Here is a 20,941-nt window from a genome sequence, read left to right as displayed (position 1 = left end):
CAGTAAATTAGCATGGAATACTATCATCTGTCAACATACGCAGGTAACCTAACAACGGTAACATGCAAATTTTCTGTCTGTCTATACATGTAATACCTTTTTCAGGGACATGTAAAATACAGTCCAAATGCTTCTCTCAGGCATGGACTTCTCTGGGGAGAGGGCATAAGGACAGTGCCATCTGTATTTTCAGATACAGCTTAGATTCATTTTTGTCGAGTTTGAAATACTTCCTTTTGGGATACTGATTAGATTTTTTATTATATTTACAGATGATTTTTAGAAATGGGTATCTTTATAACATCTCATCTTTCATCCAGAAATCTGGTGTGTCTCTCCTTTTATTTACCTTTTAAAATATTTATGTTCCTTAGTGAAGATTGTGATACTTTTCATAAACATTTCTTATGCAGTTAATTCCTATATATTTTAGACCTTGGTTGCTATAGTGACTGACGTATTAGATGCTATCAGGTATCCAAGGAAACTTTTTATTTCCTTTTATTTATATTTCATACCTATCGTATCATTTAAACATTTTTGAATGTTTTTAAGTTGAATTTTTCTTTGCATTTTTAAGGTAGATAATGGCATATTCTGGATATTTTCCTCTACAAATTATTTCTATTATTTATCACACCAAGAAGACCTTTCAAATAGTTTTGCATGATAGGTGGAGAGCATAGACTTTCTTGTCCTGTACATGGTAAGAAAGTATTCTGTTTAATTTTCTAAAGATGACAAATTTGGGTTATCTTTTTGTTATTTTTGCAGATGATAATTTGTTTTTTTCTCTTAATTTATTAAAAATTTTATTAATAAAATTCCTATTTGGAACCACCCTTTTTTTTCTGTATATATATATATATATATAAGTTGATTATGAAGTATAATCTTTCAATAAACTTCTGAAAAATGTCCTAGTATTTTGGACAAACTCAAAAGGGTGATTGTACCATAGTTTATGCGCATGTGTTGTGTGTTAGTTTGTTAGGTCTGAGTATTAAGGTTAAATCTGCTCTCCTGAAAATAATATATTTGACAGTTTGAAGTAATGCAACTGTAAAACTATACTGTGAGCTCTGTGAAGGAAACTTTGCAGTAAACACGATTCAGAGGCTTATAGAGATGTGCATGGATTAGGTAAAGCCACAACAACATAAACACAAAACACTATGAATTTTACTAAAATAATTTTTTCTGAAGTGGAATTACTACCTTTACATTTAAACAAATGTGGATATTTACTGAAGTAAGAATGCTGAATTGTCTTCTGTTATTAATGGCCCTTAGGGTAGAATTTTAAGATGCTCTGACCCACTTGATCTGTTTTTACTGTTCCTGTTTTTCATTCAACTTATTTTCAATAAAAAAAAATTTTTTTTTCGTTGCTTTACGTATTTGAGACTGATCTTTGGCAGGATCTTAGGATCTTAGAATACTTTTCACTTTGATAATCCCCTTTAATCATTCTTTTATGTCTTCTCATAAATAACCATTATTATTTTGTCATTGTTGGTATTGTTATTGTTATTATTTGTTTACAGTCAATGTTTTTGTAAGATTGTTTTCTTCCCAATGACTTTAACCTACCTTCCCCCACCTTCCTTTTAGTTTGCTTTACTTCTTTTAGATAAACAGTTGACCCTTGAACAATGGAAGGGTTAGGGCCGCTGACCCTCCACACAGTTGAAAATCCAAGTATAACTTACAATAGGCCCTCCATGTACAGAGCTACTGCATACACGTGGTTCCTCCACATCTACAGTTTCAAATCCGCAGGTCCAACCAACCGCAGATGGTGTAGTACTGTAATATCTGCTATTGAAAACATCTGAGTTAAAGTGGACCCACACAGTTCAAACCTGTGCTATTTGAGGATCAACTGTATATCCTTTAGTGATATTTCCCGTAAGGACTTGTAGAAGGTAAGCTCCTTCTGTCTCTCTCAAGATGTCTTTATTTCTCGTTTGGTCTTAAGCAAGTTTATCTAGGTACAGAATCTGCTAAGTTCAGCATTTTGAAGATACAGCTTCAGCCTTTATTGTTGTTGATAAAAATTTCTGCTCTCAGTTGTTTTTCACATGCAGTCAGTCTCTTGCTTTTACTCTTTGGAATTTTTAAGCAAATCTTTGGATGTGAATTTATTTTTACAGTACACTTTTCCTTGTATTTTGTTAATTTGAAGATTTTGTTGTGGAAATTCTCAGGCATAACTTTAAAAAAACTCTCTCATTCTTTTTTCCCCTAGCTTTATCGAGATATTATTGAACATAACATATGTAAGTCTAAGATGTTCAGTGTGATTTGACACGTGTGTATTGTAAAATGAGTATCTCTGTAAGGTTAGTTAACACCTACATCCCTTCACATTATTACTAATTTTTTTTGTGGTGGTAACATTCAAAATCTACCTTCTTAACAACTTTCAAGTATGTAATACAGTATTGTTAACTATAGTCACCATCTTACATTAGATACCCAGAACTTACTTATCTCATAGCTGGAAGTTGGTACCCTTTGACCAACATCTCCTCATTCCCCCAGCTCCTACTTCTGGCAACCACTGTTCTACTCTTTTTCTATGAATTCAGCTTTGTTAGATTTCACATATAAGTGAGAACACACAGTATTTGTCATTTTTTTGCCTGACTGACTTCACTTAGCTAATGCCTCAAGGTCCAACCATGTTGTCCCAAAAGGAAGGGTTTTCTTCTTTCTTATGGCTAAATAATATTCCACTGCATATGTACACCACATTTTCTTTATTTATTCATCAAGTTACGAGCCCTTAGGTTGTTTCTGTGTCTTGGCCATTGTAAATAACACTGCAAATGACATGAGGGTGCGAATAGTGATTTTTCTTTCCTTTGGATAAATACTCAGATGTGGAATTGCTGAATCGTATAGTAGTTCTAGTTTTACTATTTTGAGGAAACTGCATTCCGTTTTCCGTAGTGATTGCACCAATTTTCATGCCCATAGACAATGAACAAATGTTCCTTTTCTCCACATCTTCAGGAATACTTGTTTCTTGTCTTTTTGATAAAAGCCATGTTAACAGATGTGAGGTGTATCATTATGGTTTTGATTTTTTTATTTGATTTACATTTCCTTGATTATTAGTGATGTTGAGCATCTTTTCATGTACTTGTTGTCCATTTATATGTCTTCTTTGAAAAAATAATGTCTATTCAAATTCTCTTAATTTTTATTTGGATTTTTTTAAGCTATGGAGTTGTATAAGCTATTGAGTTGTATTAACCCTTTATCACAGATGGTTTGCAAATATTTTTTTCCCAGTCCACAGATTGCCTTTTCTTTTCGTTGATGGTTTCTTCTGCTATGTAAAAACTGTATAGTTTGATGTAGCACCACTTGTTTATTTTTGCTTTTGTTTCTGCACTTTGGTGTCGTATCCAAAAAGTCATTGCCAGGACTAATGTCAAGAGCTTTTCCTCTCTTTTCTTCTAATAGTTTTATAGTTTGGGGTCTTACATTTAACTTGTTAACCCATTCCTGTTAATTTTTACACGTGGTATAAAATGTGAGTTGAATTTTACCCTTTTGAATGTGAAAACCCAGTTTTCTTAACACCATTTATTGACGAGACTGTGCTTTCCCCATTGAGTATTCTCGCCTCCCTTATCAAATACTCATTCACTGTATGTGCTTGGGTTTATTTCTGGGCTCTTGATTCTGTTCTTTTGGTTTCTGTGTTGTTTTTATGCCAGTACCATACTGTTTTGATTACTTTTGGTGTCTATCCAAAAAAAATCATCCAAATTTTAGGATTGTTTTTCCTCTTCTGTAAGAAATGCCATTGGAATCTTGATAGGAATTACATTGAATCTGTAGATGGCTTTGGATATGGACATGTTAATGAGTTCTCCCAATTCATAAAACATGGGATATCTTTCCACTTACATGTGGGTTCTTCAGTTTCTTTGATCAAGATACTGTAATTTTCAGTGTAAAGATTTTTGTTTTTACCTCTGTTTTCTGCTGATCTCAGGCTATTGATAATGTTGCTCTTGGCTACAGATGCCGGGGCTTTCTCACCTGAGCCCAAGGCAAGCTCCCCATAGACACCATCCTTTTTGGAACCAATGTTGTGACTGGACCAGCCTTTATCATCATCATAATCTTATTATGATTTCAAGATGCTCTCAACAATTCATATCAAGAAACTTTGAAACAATAAGATTTATTACTCACGGGTCTTAAAGGGTACATGACGGGACCATACAGTGAGGCCTCAGATGAAAGAGAGAAGGGGAAGGAGAGAGATTGAGACAGAGAGAACACTCAGGCCTGGGGCTCTGCTTTTATTGCGGTCAGTAGTGGGGGAGCCTAGCGTTTCATGGGTTGATGCTTTATTGGTGAATTTAAAACATAAGATCAGGAATTAAAGTGCAGGAAGATAAAAACAAGCAGCAAATAGTTATCTAAGTCAACCAAAGGTCTCTAAAACAAACTTTGGTGGAGAGGAGGTGGGGTGGGGGTAGACTGAAGGAGGGGAAAGCCTGGCTCTTTATCTGGTCATGTGGCTGCTAATGTGTTTAGTCTAGGTAGTTGTCTCCGAAGTGAATACCTTAGCAATCAAAGCTTAAGTTAGGCACTTACATTATAAAAACAAAACACAAAATACTCCAACTGTCAGGCACTTACACTACAACCTCCTTGGTTAAATTTATTTCTAAGTATTTTATTATTTGTGATTCTGTTATGAATGGGATTCTTTTTTCTATTTCTTTTTCAGATATTTGTTATTAGTGCATAGAAACACAACTGATTTCTTATGTTGATTTTCATATGCTGTAACTTTTCTGAATTCCCTTAGTGGTTCCAGCAGTGTTTTGGTGGCATCTTTAGGGCTTTCTATATATAAAATCGTATCATCTGTTAAACAGACACTTTTACTTCCTCTTCTTTAACTAGGATGCCTTTATTTTTTTCTTACCCAGTTGCTCTGGCTAGGACTTATAGTACTATGTTGAATAGTAGTGGTGAGTGTAAGCATCCTTGTCTTGTTCCTGATTTTAGTAGGAAAGGTTTTAGCATTGAATGTGATGTTAGCTGTGTTTTTGTTGTATATGGCCTTTATTATCTTGAGGTATGTTGTCTCTATACCCACTTTGTTGAGAGTTTTTATCATAAAAGTGTTGCCTTTGCTGCATTTCATTAAGTTTTGGTATTTTGCATTTTCATTTTTGATTGTTTCAAGGTGTTTTTGATTTCCCTTTGAGCTCTTCTTTGACCCTTTGGTTGTTCAGGAGTAGCTATTTAATTTCTACACATTTGTTAACTTTTCTGTTTTCCTTCTATTGATCTTTAGTTTACACCACTGTGGTTGGAAAAGATACTTGGTATGATTTCAATCTTATGTTTGCTTGTAGGACACTTGTTTTGTGTCCTAACATGTAATCTATCCTGGGATAGCTTCAGGTGCACTTGAGAACAATATGTATTCTGCTGCTGTTGGGTGAATCATCTATATATGTCTGTCAGGTACATTTGGTCTAAGGTATAACAAGTCCAAACTTTACCTACTGATTTTCTGTCTGGATGATCTTCCCATTATTTAAGTGGGGTACTGAAGTCCCCTACTATTGTATTATTTGTTTCCCCCTTTGCATCTGTTAGTATTTGCTTAATATATTTAGGTGTCTGATATTGGGTGCATATATAACTGTTATATCCTCTTGATGAACTGACCCCTTTATCATTGTATAATGACTTTATCTGTCTCTTATTAAAGTTTCTGACTTAATGTCTGTTTTGTCCAATAAAAGTATAGCAACCTGCTCCCTTTTGGGCTCCATTTGGATGGAATATTGTTTTCTATCACTTCACTTTGAGTCTCTGTATGTCCCGAAAGCTAAAATGGGTCTCTTGTAGACAACATAAAGTTGGGTCACGGGTTTATAATTCATTTAGCCAGTTACATGTCTTGATTAGAGAATTTAGTCCATTTATATTTAAAGTAATTTTATAGGCATGGACTTATTATTTCCATTTGTTTAACTGTTCTGTAGCTGTTTTATAATTTTTTGTGGCTTTCTTCTGTTGCTCTCTTCCTTTGTGATCTTATGATTTGTGTGTGTGTGTGTGTGTGTGGTGTTATGCCTTAATTATTTTCTTTTGTTTATCTACAATAGGTTTTTTCTTTGTGATTGCTATGAAGCTCACAGAAAACATTACAATCGATTTTAAGTTAATAACTTAACTCCAAAATACTAATTCTACATTTTCTTCTCTCCTTATGTATTTGTTTTTGATTTCACTTTATATATATTATATATCCATTTATACATTGTTATTTTATAGTTATTTTAAATATTTTTGCCTTTTAACTTTCATACTAGAGTGATAAGTGGTTTACCCATCTTCATTACTCACCTTCTCTTTGATTTTATTCAGTTTTATTATTTGTCTTGGAAAAGATTATTTTGAGTTGAAATTTTGAGGTGATCTATTACCTTCATGAACTTGAATACTGAAATCTCCCCAGCTTTGAGAAGTTCTTAGCCATTATTTCTTTAAATAAGCTTCCTGCTCCTTTCTTCAGTTCTTCTGAGACTCCAATAATGCATAGATTGTTTCTTTTAATGATATCCCATAATTCACTTTTTAATTTTCTTTTTGCTCCTCTGACTGTATGATTTCAAGTGATCTGTATTTTAGTTTATTAATTCTTCTGCTTAGTTAAATCTACTGTTGAAGCTCTCTATTGAATTCTTCAGTCATTGTACTCTTCACTGTGTACATTTTCGTTTTTTTAAAAGTTTCTATTTGTTGAATTCACATTGTGTTTATTTAATGTTATTCTAATTTCACTAGTTGTCTATATGTGTTTTTTGTAGTCTACTGAATTTTTTCAAGAAGGTAATACTTTTTCAGAAAACTTGTAGATAATTATTTCCTTATCATTAGTCATTAGAGCTTTATCAGTTTCCTTTGGTAATGTCGTGCTTCCTTGATTATTCATGATCCTTGTGGCTTTGCATTGATGTCTGTGCATTTGAGGAAGTAGGCACCTCTTTTATTAGTCTTTATAGATTGGCTTCAGTAGGCAAAGTACTTCATTGTCTGTCCAGAGATTCTGGGTGGGCCATCTGATGGTGTCCACGGGCAGACTTGCTGCTCGAGTCCTTGGGCAGGCGCATCTGTTGCCTGGGTCAGCAGGTGGGCAGGCTTAGTACTTGGGTTCACAGGCACCAGCCCGGTGCCTGGATCTGCAGTTGTAGATCTGGATATTGACTCCACAGGGGCAACCAGTACTGAGATGAGTTGGCAGCCAGGTTTTGTGGGACCCAGTTTGGAAGGCTGGGGTTATTGAGGCCATCCTCATAGTAGGATGAGGCTGGAGCTACAAGAGTTAGCCTGTAACTTGGAATCATGGGTGCTTGCCTGGGCCTAGCCTGGCACTATGAGCCTTAGTCAACGGGAGCAGATCTAGAGTGTAGGTCTCTGGGTACCAGCCTGGAACTGGTATGGGTCAAAGTTCTGGGTCCATGGGAGTTGGCTTGGCATTGGAACTCACTGGGAGCTTCTGTTCACAGATGCCCACCTGGAGCCTGGTGCCACATTTGTCTGGGGCCCTGGGATCCAGCTGGCACTGAGGTGAGCCAGGAGCCTGGGTTCACAGAAGCCCACCACAAGCCTTAGGCCACAGGAGACACTCTGGACCATAGGAGTCAGTTGGCACTGGGGTGGGCTGAGAGCCTGGGATTGTTAGAGTCCACTGGCAGCCTGGTGTCACAGGAGCTACCTGGGACCTTGGGAACTGCCCAGGTCTGCAGGATCTGGCAAGAATGAGTTGAGCTGGGAGCCTGGATACTTGGGAGTCTACTGCGAGTCTTGTGCCATATATGCAGCCTGGGGCTGTAGGAGCCACTGAGGCCACTGGACCTGGAGTGCCTGGGTCAGTCAGGGGCCCTGGGTTTATGGAGGCCTGCAGGGAGCCACCCAGGGCACAGGGGTCAGCCTGGTGTTGGGCGGGCCTGCTCTGTGTCCAAGGTAAAGTCAAGTGCTCACTTCACTCTCCTTTTCCCAAAGGGAGAGTGTCCTTCTCCACATTGGGCTGCCCAGGTTTGGGAAAAAGGAAGATGGAGGTGGTGTAAATGTATGTTTCTTACCTTTCTCAATCCATCTTTTCATTTTTGTGCTTCACCCAAGTGCTGGAATCCCTCACCTTGAATCCTTAGCTCTTGTGAAGTTATTTTTGAATATGGATAGTTAATCAAATTGATGTTTTCGTTTAGAGGCCAAGAGCTAGAAATTCTGATGCAACTATTTTGCTGATGTCACATCTCTTACTCTCAACACTTTTTTTCCCTAGCACTATTATCCATTCAATAAATACGTGAATATTGAGAGTTACCATGTTCCAAGTACTTTTCTAGGTATTATAGCCTTGGATTCATGGAGAACATTATTTGGTCTTCCTTATCTCGTAACTTCTCTCTCATATTATCTATGAGAGATTATCTATTTAGCTCTTTGTGTTTCTTCTGTATTATTTTTTCTACTCATTTTCTTTTCATCTCTTTTTCAGGGAAAAGTTTTAATTTTGAACTAAAATTTTTCTTTGTAGATGTGTGATTTGATCTTTTTACTTGTTTTTTCCACATCATCTTCTTGTTTCCTCAGGATATATTACAGATACTCATTTATGATGTCTTTCAGATTTAACTCCACTACTCTACTTGTTAAGACTAAAAACGTAGGCGTCACCATTGGTACTTTTTTGGTTGTTTTCGCCCTACATCTAATTCTTGACTTCTTTTTAATATCCAGAATCTTTTCACTTTCTACAACTCCCACTGGTACCAGTCTGGTACCAGCCACTATCATCTGTGCCTGAATTACTACGACTGCCTCCTAACTAATCTCTGTACTTCCAGGCTTGTTCACTGCCCCCCGATGTATGCTGAGCCTCACCAGAGTGAACGTCTAAATCAGATGATGTTACTTCTGAGTTTAAAATCTCTGTCTGCTCCACATCTTTCTCAATGTAAAAACCAAAATCCCTCCTATGTCTTTTTCAGTCCTATACCATCTGACATCTCCTTCTTCACTTAACTCCAGTTCTTATATTCTTTTCCTTGCTCACTCAGCTCCAGCCACATTGGCACCCTTACTCTTCCTCAGACATGCAAAGTGAGTTCTTTTCCTATTTAAGACTGGCCCTTACTGTCTTTCTGGATATCTGCCTATGTATTGATTATACTGCTGCATAGCAAATTATCCCACAACTTCGTGATTTAAAACTTTAAACATTTATTATATCTCAAAGATTCTTTGGGTCCAGTATTTGGGGGCATCTTGACTGAGAGACTTTGTCTCACGGGATACAGCAAGATGTTGGCCGGTCCTGCATACATCCCATGTATTTACATATTTATTAGGCCTAGGAGATCCACTTCCAAAGGGGATACTCACATGAATGGCAAGTTGGTGTTGGATATTGATGGGAAACTTAATTTCTTCTCCATGAGAGCCCCTGTACAGGCTGGTTGAGTGTCCTCAAGATACGACAACTGGCTGTCCCTAGAGAGGGATCTAAGAAATCAAGACAGAAGCTACCATGTCTTTTACAACTTGGCTTCAGAAGTCACACGTTGTCTATTCTACAATATCAAGTCTTTCTAGTGTCATCTTCTCAATGAGGCCTTCCTTGCATTATAAACTGCAGCCTCACTACCATCCTTGCTCCCTATTCCCTTCCTTTAAGATTTTGATTGCATGTATCATATTCCAATAGAGCAGATATTTAGTTGCTCATTTTGTCTCTGGCTGCCTCTCCCCAGTGGAATGTAAACTCCATAAAGAGAGGGACACTGTTCTCTTCGTTTCTGTATCCAAAGTGCCGAGAAGACTGCCTCGTTCATAGTAAAAATTTGTGTTGGTCATTAGTTTCTGCCTTTTCAAGCTGCTAATGTCTGTTTCACTGAGGTTTTTAATTTGGTTGATTGTATTGTTCTTCTCTGTGTAGTTTCTTCTGGTTCATATTTTCCTTCATTTGTCTGCCTCATGGGTGCACTATTGCCTTGAATCCTGTAAAGAAACATTGATTAAGCATTTTTTTTAAGTCTAACCTTTCTGACCACTCTTCTGAGTTACTCCCTTTTGAACTTCCATGTAGTTTCATACACCCAGTGGTTTTTCTGTACTAGCTTATCCTTACAGAGAACTGTCGTGGATCATTCTGCTCTGGTGTGAAATGGGACTGTCAGAGGTTGTGAGCCTGAGTCATTTAAGCTGAAATGAAGGGAGAAGAATCAAATTCCCATCTGTTGTAGTTTCACTCTGTCATTTTAGAGCTCCATTACCAGAGGTTTGTAGAGAGAGCGCCACTGTGATGGGCTTTGCAGCAGCGAGCTTCCCTCCGTGTCAGAAACCACCCTTTTGTGTTCATCATGCCAGCCATTATTTAGCAGGGCCACTTCCAAGGCATACACTGTAAGCGAGTGCTGTGGGATCCAGGCAGCACGGCAGACAGGGATCGGGCACTTACTGAGACTGATGGGGCCACTATTGCCGTCTTACTGTCTTAGGACCCAGTATGTCCTTCTGGATGTTGCTGCTTCTGAGCTCTTTTGGGATCTTTTTGCTTCTTCCCCAAGCAAGGTGTTCATTTGCATGCAGACAAGCAGTTGTCTCTGCAGATTCTCCTTATGTAGAGAATTTTCTTGAGCTTCCTGGGGTGTGTAATTCTTCTGTTTTCTAATCCTAGTACAGGATTTTTTCTGTATATTTAGATAGTCATTTTAATATGATTTAGAGAAAGAAGTTTGATGTGTGTATCCCATTCATCATTTAACTGGGAAATCAACATGACATACTTAACATTACTTAGTATCTCTGACCATCGTATCCAAAGAAGGTCCTTTTAATTTGGGGGCATAACTGAAACATCTACGTTTTTCCCTCAGAGTCCTTAAACAATTTTAAGTTATTTAATTATGTGTTTGCTTAGTCTTTGCTCTCTTTTCTTTCATCCTCCAAGTTCTATATGGTAAAAAAATGCTGTCTGTTTTGTTTGTCAGTGTATCTTCACTGCCTAACATAGTGCCTGAAAGTCAACAGGACTTAAAACCAAATCAAACAATTCATATGTGTGTGTGTGTAATATAAAGGAATAATGATCATTTTTAAAAAGGTGAGAAAGATTTATACAATCTGAAGAGAAATCACAGTATTTAGACAAAATACCAGGCATATGAGATGAGTGCAGTAAATATGACTATTTAGTCTGTCCCAGATCAGGCCACAGACCTGCACAACTTTTACCTTTCAATATGTCCACTTTGTGTGTGGTATTCGTTTCTTGAAGGGGTAGAAAGACATGTAAGAATATGAGAAAATGCATCTAACATTAACTTGTCAGAAACAGCTAAAGGAGTGAGTGTTACTGCTGACAAAACGGTAAGATTTATGAAATAAATGCATGCATCATTTTAACAGTAAAACTGGCTGTGTTTTCTCCAGCATTATTAAAGACACAGCAAGAAGAATTGGCATTTTCTTGTGTGGAAAAAATACAAACTGAAGTACATGAAATAACTTCATAGTAAGATCATTAGTGACAAGAAAAATTTGCCAAAGGGCATCACAGAATATTCTTTTCTTCAATATCATCCGGAAAAGGAGAAATTCCAGTTAGGTGTTACAGAGTCAGCCTTTGTAAAGGTAAGTCATCTCTTAAAATTTCCTTTAGATGGAGAAATAAACCAGAGTAAAATATTTCAGACATATTGTAAGCCTAGAATAATTTGCTAAATGTCACAAGAGAAGAAAAAAATTAGTCAGAATAAATAGCTGCCTTTAAGCTTAACTGTAATATTTTCTTGTATCTGAGCTTAAAAAAATCACCCTTGTTAGCTAACAGAGCACATTAAATCAAAAGGATTTAACATTGTGGCTAATGTCTTGTTCTTTATGATCTGCACAGGCCTGGATATTACAGCACATATCTTACATATGTAATTCTGCTTTGGGACTACTTTAAAACCAACGTACAATATGCTGAATTAATGCCTCTAAGTGTAATATATATGAAGAGAGTTTGAAAAACTCTTGATGAAAGGTGATATATATTTATGAGGTGCCAGACGTTTGCCTTTAAAAGTAATTTTTATTAACCCACACCATTGAGACTTGTACTGAAGTGGTCTCTTTTTGGTAGTATATTATTTAAAATCTGTTCTGTGAGACCTAGGCACAACGGGGTGACTAAAAGAATAAGTACTTGTCTAAATTTTATGTGTTTTTTTCAAATTGGACCATTGGGCTACATTTTTTAACACAGGTGCAGTGGATTAGACAGAAAACAATAAAAAGGGTTATGTATTTCATATACAACTGCAGGTGTTGAAAATGTACATATTATTGTTATTTTAATACTTTTTTACCATGGAGGTAATCATGGTATCATATGCTTATATATCATATTTCTTCCAAGGTGTTCAAACACATCAGTCATGAATTATTTTACATTTCATAACTTCCCTGGAGGGAAGCAGGGACAAGTCTTATTGCCCCATTGTACAGATGAGGTAACCTGTTACCAAATAGCTACTCTAAATGTCTTCAGAATATTTCCAAGCAGCTTGTCAGGGATTTGTTTCCTCTGGCCTTCCACACTGTGTATCCACTGGGCTGTTGACTGCACCACTCAGAACGTGTTCATGTCTTCTCAAATACAAGGCAGAGTCCACACTGCAAAAAGTAATGGAATCTTAGCAAACATGTGGGAAAGAACAAGGTGCATGTAAAAAAGTAAGTACTTTTCAACAGCTGCGTGGGTCCAGACCCATCACAGAACCTTATTGGCCTAGTTTCTGTTCTACTCCTGACCTGCTTCCCTATGGCCAAGGCAATTCATCCTTTACCACATCCCAGAGTCAGATCTACCTGAGGCTCCAGGAAAAGCAGAACACATTTGCTTCCCCTCATCTAAAATCCACTGCCACAGTGCCTGAGTTAACTCCTTCTCATTTAGCTTACAGGAAATTCTACATCTACAGGACTGGATTCCATCTTATGGCCTTAACACCAAATGTCTGACTTATTTGCCTTGAATAATTGGTAGGTGACAGAAAGTTTGTCTAGCCAGATGGACCTGCACCCAATTGTTTCTCATCAGGGAGTTAGTACAGACTGGGGTTCAGCCTCATTCAATCACCTTGTTTCTGTGACATGAGTTCCTCAGTGCAGGACAACAGACAACTCAGCAGGATCTAAAGTTCTAAGACCATCATACACTTGGGCCCTGTGTGAGTCATTGTATTCATTCCCTCAGTGACTGACTCGTTAAACAAACATCTATTTCACTGTTTGTGTGAGTGTGATGGTTACTGGGCCAATCAGGGAGGCCCCTGCCTCCATTCATCTCATAGTAGATAAAGTAAAATACAAGCAATGACCAAAACATCTCCTGTTTAAAAAAGTATCTCACTTTCTAGCTACAGAGTAGCTCTTTTCTACTGGATAACATCAAAAGGGACTGCTCATCAGGTGCTCCAATAAGGAATGGACATCACTGGTGCCCTGGATGGCTGTCTCCCTCCCTGTCTCTCTGGAAAAGCTGACAGGTATGCTTTTAGAAGTCTCTACCCATGCAGTGATTCATAGCATCATTCACAGCCCACTTTCTGCAACTTACCCAGAGAAATAGCAACAAGAGTTTGGGCAGCTATTGCATCTCTGAATTTTTCTGAAGCAAGGTAAGTATGTTTCTGAAGGTCAGCCCCATCAATAAACCTAAAATGAACAATAACCAAAGATCCTGTGAAAATATGGACTGAGTTGTTTTTATGGAAATTCTTAGGAATGTACTTGATGGGAAAGGGCTATTTAAATGGCCCTAACTATCCTCTTAAAGAAAATCTTTCCTTTGTACACACTGATCACATACATTTTAAAATTCAGAATGTTAGGTAATTCAATAGTTTTTTATGACTATTATGAATTAGGAAGAGGGAAAATACTGTAAAATGAAGGTCCTTAGCTTGAACAATACCTACAGCTTAAAATAAATTATGCTTGCTATTTAATCTTTAAATTTTATTATGTAAATCATTTGTTTTCTCATCTTTGCATATCAAAGAGGATAGTTTTGCTTTTTAACCCTATATATATCCTTATTCCCATAATGGATAATTTGTTTCCTTCATTTGAACACATTCAAAAATACAAAACTTGCCTTTCTTCAGGCAGTTTATTTCACTGTTGGCCTGCCTCAGTGGCTATCCAAACGTCTCCATTATATCTGAAATCCTGCCCTTTAAGTCTTTTATACATTGGCTTATTTGGTGCTGTCTCTTTACAAATTTAAAGAGAAAAATAATGTGCCTTCCACTGCTCTTTCTTTTATCTAGGCTAAAAACCTTACTTTATGGCAAAAGTAGGATATATTATTTAAGGCAAGGGGAACAGCATGACAAACATGCAGAGCAGGCACCTTATAATTGAGCTAACAGCATTGGCTCGAGCATGGAATTCATGAGGAGTGGCAAAATGGTCTGATTGTGGATAGTGTAGGCAAGAGGATCTGCATTGTGTTTACCAGGCAGGGTGGGGATACAATCAGATCTACTTCTGGAAGATTGATCAGGACAGTGGTTAATCATACAGACCATGAGTCCCAGTTGTATATGAATTTTTGGTCAATTTTTCCCTCCATATGTTTGCTTTTCTACATTCCATCCCTTGTGCAGTCCCATTTTCCTGAGTGTGGGCTAGACGTAGTAACTAGATTCTAACCAACAGAATATAGTATAAGGGATGAGATGTCACTTTATGACTAGGGGTTACAGAAGAGTGGCAGTCCATCTCAATAGCAGACTCTGTTGCCTCCTCAGCATACATGGTTTCATGAAGCAAGTTGGCACCTTGGAAAGATCCACGTGCAAGGAACTGAGTGTTCCCTCTGGCCAACCACCTTTCAGAAACTGAGGCCCCCAGTCCAACAGCTTGTAGAGAACCGAATACTGCCAACAGTCATGTGAATTTGGAAGTGGATCTTTCCCCAGTTAAGCTGTGAAATGACTACATCCCAGTTGATCCAGGGGTTTCAGCCCATAAGAGATCCTTAAGCAGAGGACCCAGCAAAGTCACGCCTGGATTCTTGACCCAGAAACTTAGCAGCTTAAAACAACACACATTTATCATCTAATTCTTGTGGTATATTGACCACTTACCTCAACAGATGACTAATACAGGGGTGCATGTGTAATTTCTTGAAAGCATGTGCTAATCCACTGAGCATATGCACTACAGGAGCTTAACCTGATGTACTGGTTGTGAGGAATGCAAACACTGTGGACAAGGGTATAATGATGCCCAGAAATAATGTGGGATTATAAATGCTTAAATTACGGATTTTGGGGGTTCTGTATGTGTACATTCATATAGTTCATTCATGTTCAACAGTAAAACGTAGAACTGTATCATCTGAATTGAGGTATTGCTGACAGCAAGAGAGGGTACTTCTGTGATCCTAAAGAGCACACTTTATAAATTTTTATAAGCAGTTTTGTAGATGCAAAGCATGTACAAGGCTAAAATATTCAATTTCTTTTTAAATTGGTAGACCAGTCAAATGAAGGCTCTAAATGGGACCTCAAAAATTAAGACAGGGGTGGGCCCTTACGTTTTAATGTGTTCTTGCTACCATTTTTTTCAAATGTAAAACTCATTCCAAATGCTTGAACTTACAGAGCAGATCTTTGGCACTGTAGCCGAGAGCATACAAACTAAAACAGCAGCACAAACAAAATGAAATGCTGCCAAACCAAACCAAACCACTCTACTTTATTCTGCCAAGTCCAAAAATTGATACCTTCCTCATGGTGAAAATACCTCATTAATGCATGTTTCTATGATTTTGCATTTTGTTAAAGAGTCATAAGTAATGTGATCAGATTTTCTCGTTGGGAGAACCAGAAATGCTGAGGGAAAAATGTGTAAGAACAATTCCTTTGAGACAAGAAAAATTACAGGGCCAAGAACCAGGAAGAGACAGAAACGCCAAGAAGTAAAACCCCATATTTGGGGCTGCTTTTCTCCTAGGTTCTGAGGCATCTGTAAATTCTATTACAAACTAAGCAGAATTTTTGATAAATTAGCAGTTGTGAGGCACAGAAATTCAACTCTACACTGGCCAAATTAGAAGCCCTAGAAAACCTCTATCATTGAAGTGGGATCTCCAAAGGGCTACACGACAGAAGAAAAGGTAAACCAGAAATGAGAGAGAAGGATCCTGGCCTTAACAGGAGTTGGCACTCAAATGTAAACTGTCCCAATCTCAGTAACTGGCAGAAGGTGATCACCAATTGCTAGTACCCAGGCTGCTGGTCTGAACTGAACATAGACCCTGAGAGAGGTTCACTTTCAGGTAAGAGGGAGCATTTAATGCAGATCAAAACAATTAGAAAAACCTAAAAAAGTTACATAGTTATTTATTTAAAGGTATCAGAGAATTTCAACAGCCACAAAGACTAAAAAGAATAAGATTCTGATGAGGGGATAGATTTATAGAGGAGAGCTAAGGACCTGGGCTTCTTTTGCAGGCATTTGTTGGTTAGGTTTGAAACGAAGTTAGAGACCCCCAAGTATACCTGCACACAGAAGGGCTGGCTGCTACTAGAGGGACAGAGTGAACAGCAGAGATTGGGGGTTATATGGGACTGGGTTGACATGATTGGAGGTTTCAGAGAGCCCAAACATGGCTGCTCTCCCCCTCAATGTATGTCTTGACCTCTAAAACTGCACAGCTGGAGGCCAAAGAACTGAGACCAAAGATAAAATGCCTAAAAATCAAGGGACTATACTGTTTTTGAATTGGAAGACTAATTATTGTAATTATGTCATTTTCCCTAAACTTATCTAAGGCTCAATGCAATTCTGACCAGAATCCTTTTTAGACAAAATTGATAAACTGATTAAAAAACAAAGACCAAATTTTAAGGAGGAAACATAAAATTGGAGAATATACACTAACAGTTATCAAAACTCAAGAACTATGATAAAGTATCTTTTCTGACCACAATGGCATGAAACTAAAAATCAACCACAGAAAAACAAATGAGAAAAAAACAACTGACTTCATGGAGACTAAACAACATGCTACTAAAAACAAATGGGTCAACAATGAAATCAAAGAATATATTAAAAAATTGCTTTCAGACAAACAACAATGAAAACACAACCACACAAAACCTATGGGATCCAGCAAAAGCAGTCCTAAGAGGGAAGTTCATAGCGACACAGGCCTTCCTTTAAAAACAAGAACAAAATCAAATAAACAACCTACCTCCTAAAAGAATTAGAAAAAGAACAACGAACAAAACCTGAACTAAGCAGGAGGAAATAAATAAAATAGAGACTACAAGACAATAGGAAAAAAGCAATAAAACTAAGAGCTGTTTTTTTTTTTTTTTTTTTAAAGAATAAACAAAATTGACAAACCTCTGGCCAGTCTCACCAAGAAGAAAAGAGAGAGGACACAAAATAAGAAATGAAAATGGAGAAATTACAACCAATACCACAGAAATACAAAAAATCATAAGAGAATACTATGAACAATATATGGCAATAAATTGGACTAGAAGAAATGAATAAGTGTCTAGAAACATACAGCCCACCAAAACTGAATCAAGAAGCAATAACTAATTGGAATAGACTGATCACTAGAAGTGAAATAGAATCAGAAATAAAAAAACCTCCCTGCAAACAAAAGTCCAGGACCAGATGGCTTCACTAGGGAGTTCTATCAAACATTCAAAGAAGAGCTCATACTCATCCTTCTCAAACTCTTCCAAAAAATTGAAGAGGAGGGAATACCCCCAAATTCATTCTATGAAGCCACCATAACCCTGACCAAAGCCAAAGTCACTACCAAAAAAGAAGACAGAGCAATATCATTGATGAACATAGATGAAAAAATCCTCAACAAAACATTAGCAAACAGAATCCAACAACACATAAAAAAAGATTATACACCATGATCAAGTTGAGTTCATCACAGGGACACAAAGATGATTCAACATAAATGACAAAAACCACATGATCATCTCAATAGATGCAGAGAAAGCATTTGATAAAGTTAAACACTCATTTGTGATAAAAACTAACCAAAGTGGGTATAGAGGGAACATATCTCAATGTAATAAAAGCTGTTTATAACACACCTGCAGCCAGCATAACACTCAATGGTGGAAGGTTGAAAGCCTTCCTGCTAAAATCTGGAACAAGAAAAGTATGCCCACTCTCACCACTTCTATTCAATACAGTGTTGGAAGTTCCAACTATAACAATTAGACAAGAAAAAGAAAGAAAAGGGATCCAAACTAGAAGAGAAGAGGTAAAATTGTCACTATATGCAGATGACATGATACCATATATAGAAAACCCTAAAGGCTCCACACAAAGATTGCTAGAGCTGATAGAAGAATTCAGCAACTACGGACACAAGATTAACATACAGAAATCAGCTGCATTTCTTTGCACTAACAATTAAATATCAGAATAGGCAAGTAAAGAAACAATCCCTTTTAAAATTGCATCCAAAAAAATAAAATACTTAGGATTAAATCTGACCAAGGAAGTGAGAGACATACTTGGAGAACTACAAACCATTGATTAAGGAAATTAAAGGTGACTTAAAGAAATGGAAAGATATCCCATGTTATTGGATTAGAAGAATTAATATTGTTAAAAATGGCCATACTACCCAAAGCAATCTACAGATTTAATGCAATTCCTACCAAATTATTCAGGACATTTTTCACAGAAGTAGAACAAATAATCCTAAAGTTTATGTGGAATCACAAAAGACCAAGAATTCCCAAAGCAATACTGAAGAAAAGGAATGAAACTGGAGGAATAATCCTCCCAGACTTCAGGCAGTACAACAGAGCTACAGTAATCAAAACAGCACTGTATTGGTACAAAACCAGACATAGATCAATGGAACAGAATAGAGAATGCAGAAGTAAACCCACAAAGTTTTGGTCAATTAATCTTTGACAATGGAGACAAGAATATACAATGGAGTAAAGACAGTCTTTTCAGCAAATGGTGTTCGGAAGACTGGACAGCTGCATGTAAATCAATGAAGTTAGAATACACCCTCACAGCATATACAAAAATAAAGTAGCTTAAAGACAAACATAAGACAAGACACTATAAGCCTTTTAGAAGAAAATATAGGCAAAACATTATCTGACATAAGTCTTAGCAATGTTCTCCTAGAGCAGTCTACCCAGGCAATAGAAACGAAAGTGAAAATAAAGAAATGAGACCTAACGAAACTTGTAAGCTTTTGCACAGCTAAGGAAACCACAAGCAAAGCAAAAAGACAACCTATGGAATGGGAGAAAATATTTGCAAATGATGTGACTGACAAGGGCTTAACTTCAGAGTATATAAATAGCTCATACAGCTTAAAAATAAGAAAACAAACAGCCCCATCCAAAAATGGGCAGAAGACCTAAACAAGCAATTCTCCAGTGAAGACACAAATGACCAACAGGCACATGAAAAAATGCTTAATATCACTAATTATCAGAGAAATACAAATCAGAACTACAATGAAGTATCACCTCACATCAGTCAGAATGGCCATCATGAAAAAAAGTTCACAAATGATAAATGCTGAAGAGGGTGTGGAGAAAAGGGAACCCTCCTACACTGCTGGTGGGAATGTAGTTTGGTACAGCCATTATGGAAATTAGTATGGAGATTCTTCAAAAGACTAAAAGTAGACTTACCATATGATCGAGAAATCCCACTCCTGGGCATAGCATATATGCAGAGGGAACTTTAATTTGAAAAGATATATGCACCCCAATGTTCATAGCAGCACTATTTACAATACCCAAGACATGGAAACAACCTAAATGTCCATTGACAGATGACTGGATAAAGAAGTTGTGGTGTATTTATACAATAGAATACTTCTCAGTCGTAAAAAATAATAAAATAATGCCGTTTGCAGCAACATGGATGGACCTGAAGATGGTCATTCTAAGTGAAGTAAGCCAGAAAGAGAAAGAAAAATACTATATGATATCACTTATATGTGGAATCTTAAAAAAAGACAAAGAACTTATTTACAAAACAGAAACAGACTCAGACATAGAAAATAAACTTACAGTTACCAAGGGGGGAAGGGTGTGAGATGAGATAAATTTGGGAGTTCAAGATTTGCAGGCACTACAATATATAAAATGAACAAGAAGTTCATACTGTATACCACAGGGAACTATATTCAGTATCTTGCAGTAATCTATAATGAAAAAGAATATGAAAACAAATACATGTATGTATATGTATGACTAAAACATTATGCTGTACACCAGAAGTTGACACAACATTGTAAACTGACTACAATAAAAAAATAATAAGAGAACTGTGATAATGCTGTAGTAATTAAGACAGTGTGCATTGGTAGAGGGACAGAATTACAGGCCAATGAAATGAAATCAAGTCTAGAAACATGTATATGATCTTGATTTATGACAGACAACACTGCAATGCCAAACAGCAAAGATCACCTTCTCAATGAATTATCTTGTGTCAACTGTATAGACATATGGGGAAAATGAAATCTGGTTCCTACCTCACATTTTACATAAAAACCAATTCCTGGTAGATTATAGTTATGAAAAGTATAGCAGTGAAGTTTCTAAAAGACAATATGGGGGAAATTATCTTGACCTTGGAAAAGGGGAAGACTTCTTTTATTAGTTATAAGAATGCTAACCATAAAGAACAGACTGAGAAATCAGACTAGAATAAAAATTACTCTGTTTGCAAGAAGACATCACTTGAAGAATAAAAATGCAAGCCCTCCACGCCAAAAAAAAATAAGTGATATGATTTTAAACACACATAACTGAGAGGGTTTGTATTCAGAAATTATAAAGGA

At 36.9% G+C, this 20,941-nt stretch overlaps 2 long non-coding RNA genes across 2 annotated transcripts in view; one reads left to right on the top strand and one right to left on the bottom strand.

Annotated features, from left to right (window-relative positions):
* The window catches only part of LOC123614944 (uncharacterized), an 85,104-nt gene that overhangs the window by 62,967 nt on the left and 1,196 nt on the right, over nt 1-20,941 (top strand). The window contains exons 2-3 of the long non-coding RNA XR_006722450.2: nt 11,497-11,697; nt 13,473-13,601. This is a non-coding gene — a long non-coding RNA (uncharacterized LOC123614944). The remainder of the gene's footprint in view (nt 1-11,496; nt 11,698-13,472; nt 13,602-20,941) is intronic.
* LOC123614943 (uncharacterized) overlaps nt 11,694-20,941 on the bottom strand; it is a 92,679-nt gene continuing 83,431 nt past the window's right edge. Inside the window, exons 2-3 of the long non-coding RNA XR_006722449.2 lie at nt 13,673-13,770; nt 11,694-12,726 (exon numbers count right to left, since the gene is read on the bottom strand). This is a non-coding gene — a long non-coding RNA (uncharacterized LOC123614943). The remainder of the gene's footprint in view (nt 12,727-13,672; nt 13,771-20,941) is intronic.

Source organism: Camelus bactrianus, chromosome 8 (assembly GCF_048773025.1).
Source record: "Camelus bactrianus isolate YW-2024 breed Bactrian camel chromosome 8, ASM4877302v1, whole genome shotgun sequence".
NCBI classification, from domain to species: Eukaryota; Metazoa; Chordata; class Mammalia; order Artiodactyla; family Camelidae; genus Camelus; species Camelus bactrianus.
Note: the sequence above shows the minus strand (reverse complement) of the source record. Positions and strands in the feature narration are given on the sequence as shown.